A 4,898-nucleotide genomic window follows, 5' to 3' on the forward strand; every position below is an offset into this window, starting at 1 on the left:
AATCCACCTCCGGCGAAGAAGCAGAAGCAGTCCTAGGTTATTAACCCGGACCCTTATGTACCTAGAACCACAAAGATACCAGAGCCATCACTGAAGCCTCTCCCCACAAGGCCTTGGGAACGTAGTGCCGAGGAAGTCGACGCACACGCGGCTGCTGATTATGAGAAATGGAAGGCGGACTGCAAGAAGAAAAGAGAGCCCGAGCCCAAGCAAGTATTTTCTGAGAAGGAAAAGAGCTGGGCTAAGTCATTTTTTAACACACCGTCCCAAGTCGCGAAGAATCTGCCTGACGACTATGCACGTGAACTTCGTAGGCAAGCACTCGCGTTCAAGAGGAACCAAGAGTTGGCGGAGAAGCAGGAGAAGAAAGCCTTGGAGGAGGCCGAGAAAAAATTAGAAAGGGGGAAAGAAGTTGCCCAGCTCGGGGAACAAAGTAAACAATCGATCGCCCCGCTCATAGTGCAAGCCGCCGGTCCGGATGCCCCCGATATCATAGCAGCTGCGGCAGCACATGGATTGACTGTAACGAGTGCCAGAGAACAAGCGGCCGACTTAGGTATCACTCTTCGTGCACTGTTAGGCCTTGATGAGGCGCCAATGAAGGACGTAGTATTTACATATGTGAAGAATGGCCCTCCCGTCACCACACTTGGCGTGGATGGTCCAGTTCATCGTTCTTGCCATCATGTGCCCTTTTAGTTGCATCAATTTGAGATGTTTTTTCTGCCCTGTTAGGCTTTACCTTTTGCTCCGTGGCTGCAACCTCCGCCCTTCGAACTGGTCTGCAGGTCAACGATGCTGTTCTTTCTTCGCGTGGCCGGCCTGATAGTCCTTCGGGTCATGTCTCTAGAGGACATGCTTCTGCCTCGGCCTCTCCTTCTGACTTGCGGATGGACGATGCCGATATTGCAGCAGAGAAGAGTAAGGTGAATAATTACCAACTGACTACGCACCCATGCATCCATCTCTTGTTTTGCATATTCTCCATAGTAATGATTCTTCTCTAGGAAAATAATAAGTACTGTATGATTGATAAATATGTGCTATATTTTGTCAATGTGGTTCATGTTCGTTTTGCCATTTATTCATATCCAATGCGCTCTAAAAGTATAGAGGTTGGTGTTTCTCTTCAAAGAGTGGTTCAGTGAGCAACAACATGTGCCTATGCCATATAGCTCATGCGGTTTTCAGCACCATTTTTCTGTCATATCTCATGATTTTCATCTGCGAATATGTATCTAGCGTAATCTTCAGGTAGAATATATCAGTTTTTTTTTGCCAGGCCCTGCAATGAGCATGGAAATTGAAACAACATAGCTTATCTATTTTTCACTATTTTCTACTCTTTGTCACCTAGACAACAGCTGTAGCCGCTAAGGGGGAGAAGAGAAGGCAACTAACAAGCGTCCGTGGTAGCCTGAAGAACAAGATCCTGCTCCGGCTGACATCCAAAGGTGGTTCCTTACCATTTATATGCTCCCAATATGACAGCATGATGACTTCTTCATGGATGCAGTACCTCTGAGTGCATGGTCGGTGTGAGTGGACAGGTGAACATGGGCTGGTCGCCACCATGACATTGAAAGGAGATCTGTGTCGTGGCGACATCAGCTGGCTGACCTGTGCTTAGGTAATTGTTCCTGCTTTGTGCAAGTATGACTGGACTGTCAGAGTTACTGAAAAATGATGGTTGTACTTATATTTTGCTTATGGTTTAATATATTTGCTTCTAGCATTGTTCTCTTATTTTCAGAAGTTGGTTTCTAACTCTAACTGAAGTGAAAAACATGTGTGCACAGCTGGTGGAATGATCAGCCCCGTAGCTGTTCTATTGGCTCACAAGAATGAATGGCCATTGTCAGAAACTTGAAATCAAGTAGTATCACGGTCAAAAGAAAATTACAAGAACCTGTGAAAAGAAGTTTACAAAGGAATCTTCAGGAGGCTCACCTGTTGGAACAATGGGCTTACAAGATCAAGAACGTACGTAAATGAACCAAAATAAGTGGGAATTCTTGTATGCTTGAACTTGGTGGTAAGCTGATTTACATGTGCCAGTTGCTAGCATTTAAGCATATTAAGATGGTCATCAGTTTGTTCTGTTTCATTCAGTTTGTACAGGCAGTTTCCTTGCTGCGGGCTATTGAAGTGTAGAAAAGAACTTTTTGCGAATTACTCCCTCCGTCCCAAAATATAAGGCGTCTAAGGATTAGTTAAGTTTGACCAAGTTTATACACAAAAATATAAACATTTACAGTACCAAATCAACATGAATAGATTCACCATAAAATATATTTCTTAATATGTCCATTCGATATTGTAGATGTAAATATATTTTTCTAAATATTTGGTCAAAGTTAGTAAAGTTTGACTGTTGACCAGTCCTTAGACGCCTTATATTTTGGGACGGAGGGAGTAGAAAAGAACATCTTGACGCCAAGAAATAAAGACCTGATACTTGAGTGGTGAAAAAAGACATATAAATTTGGAGGAGACCTAAGCAGGAAAGAAATGACGAGTAAACTTTGGCTTTGTAATCCCTATCCCAGGATTTTCAGATAGTTATACTGTAAGGTCCATTAGGTACCTCCTACAACTGTTGGCAGTTGGCACATGATTTCCGCATAGATACTAGGCGTTCCATGAATCTGTATTCATTTTTCGATCAACGTTTAAGATACTGGCTATGATTGCTCGATCAATGTTAAAGATACTTGCTATGATTGCTCCCTGCAAATGACATACTAAAGATTTCAGGTGCATGATGGTCTCATCATACCCACTTACTACAAAAAATCGGTGGCACATTTTTTAGCACTTCGTTGATTTACCACTGCAGAATGGAATTGCTATTGCTCTATGTGTTTTTATGTCAGCATATTCTAGCACTTAATGCACAAGATTATTTGTTGTTCCTTACAGGTTTCTCTAAGGTCTTAAGCTAGCAATACAACTTTTAAGGAAAATAAGGGATGCCCTACATGCCCATGTAGATGCCAATGTTCAGCTGATTACCTGTGCATACAATGATATGTTAGCCTTCACATGCTTTACATGTTCATATTCAAGGAGGCGAGCACAATCTTCCTTTTGTCATCTCAATGGTGGCGGATGCAGTATCCTTTTTGTTCTTTTTAGGGAATTAGTCTCGATCTGAAGTGAAAAAATATATACACAACTATTCAGAAAGATGAAACCTGCAGCTGAATGTCTGAGCTTTGGTTGGCTCCCAAAATATCTGTTGTCATTGTTAGGATCAAGTATTAACTGTGGCTTCAAAATGATGTACTGAAGGCAGTTTAGATCGCTCCATTATAAGAGCTTTTGTGTTATCAGTTGGTCTTGCGTTATGGTACCTTCAGTAGTCTCTATCATGTGGCATACGTTGCCCCGTACAGTTGGAATCAATGTACTGAAAGTAGTCCTTGGTCTTATGTTGCTCTATACATTGGGAATTGATGTACTGAAAGTAGTCCTTGGTCTTATGTTGCTCTATGCATTGGGAATTGATGTACTGAAAGTAGTAATTGGTCTTATGTATCTTTTTATTACTTCTGATCATTGTGATGGATTCAGTTAGTAATGAACTATGATCTTTGTTACCCAATTTCTGATCTCCCTCTCCAATTTTTGTTTACTTATATAAGAGAAATCTGCAACTAAACAGGCAAACTCATGCCTACATTTTCTAACTGATGAAGGAACTTTTTGTAACTGATGGAAGGAAGTTGAGAGCAAATCGTTACAATCGAAGCAAAGAAAGTTCACTTATAAAAACTTAGACAAGAGTAACTTACCTTTTGATAGCAGATCAACCCAATCCACATCCTGTAGTTCTTTGCTTACTGTGCCCTTTTCATCTGGAAGATCATTAATATAATCAGTGTGTCCAACACTGGTAGAAAAATGGCCTTTAGTCGCGGTTCGCAACTGCCATTAGTCGCGGTTGCGCAACCGCGACCAATTGGGCGCGACTAAAGGTCCCTCCCTTTAGTCGCGGTTCCTTACGAACCGCGACTAAAGGCCCGTCCACGTGGGCGGCAGGCGAGCGCCAGGGCGGAGGACCTTTAGTCGCGGTTCTTCTGGCCAACCGCGACTAAAGGCCTCCGCAGGGTTTAGGGTTTAGCCCCCCCTCCCCCTAAATCTGGTTTCTTTTTAATTTGTATTGTTTTATTTCTTTTGGGTTTTAATTTTGAAGGAGTTTCACATATTCTACGGTACTACATACATGCATATGAATGTACAATTTCAAACAAATTTGAAATTAGAACCAAAAAGAATCCAAGAGGAATATACAATATATATTCAATATCGGATGACCATATACAATTTTGAACAAGTTTCCATCCATAATTTAGTGCATATGAAGTTCTACGTCCTCTACATAGTGTTCTCCTCTAGGATCGATGACTTCCCTCGCGAACCATCCAGCTAGTTCCTCTTGAAGTGGTCGGAAGCGAGCTTCTGGACTAAGCGTCTTCCGGAGGTTATTCCTCTTGATGTTGTTCTCACACTGCTGGTTCCGCTCATTGGTGTATCTCCGGATCCTCTCACAAACATAGTATCCACATAGATTGGTCCCCGGTGGCTGAATATCCCCAGTCGTCCGCACTGCCCTTTTAAATTGTAGCTCTTTTTTGAATTCACCGACCTTTTGATCTACGAACCGTCTCCAAACCCTACGAGGCAAAGAAAATTAAATGAACAAGAGAGTTATTAATTAGTTACTTGATATTAGGAAATGATGAACGAAATAGGCCGATCGATATAGAGCGCAAATGAATGAAAATAATTACTTTTGCATAATTTTTCTCATGTCGGCCCAAAGCGCCGGATCCATATTTAGAGAGTCGTGGATGAGAATTGTGGAGGTGTGAAATAGAATTACTAGCAGAATC

General features: G+C 41.9%; 1 long non-coding RNA gene across 4 annotated transcripts; it reads left to right on the forward strand.

Annotated features, from left to right (window-relative positions):
* The first annotated feature begins 647 nt into the window (after window positions 1-647).
* LOC127332278 (uncharacterized) lies at window positions 648-3,558 on the forward strand. 4 transcript variants are annotated; one of them, XR_007870336.2, is made up of 4 exons: window positions 648-926; window positions 1,358-1,630; window positions 1,800-2,035; window positions 2,113-3,558. It is a non-coding gene; the product is annotated as an uncharacterized lncRNA (long non-coding RNA). The 4 variants fall into 4 exon arrangements; XR_007870335.2 differs by having other exon boundaries at window positions 2,923-3,558; XR_007870334.2 differs by having other exon boundaries at window positions 1,358-1,454; window positions 1,517-1,630; window positions 1,800-3,558.
* The last annotated feature ends 1,340 nt before the right edge of the window (window positions 3,559-4,898 follow it).

Source organism: Lolium perenne, chromosome 4, assembly GCF_019359855.2.
Source record: "Lolium perenne isolate Kyuss_39 chromosome 4, Kyuss_2.0, whole genome shotgun sequence".
In the NCBI taxonomy this organism is placed as follows: Eukaryota; Viridiplantae; Streptophyta; class Magnoliopsida; order Poales; family Poaceae; genus Lolium; species Lolium perenne.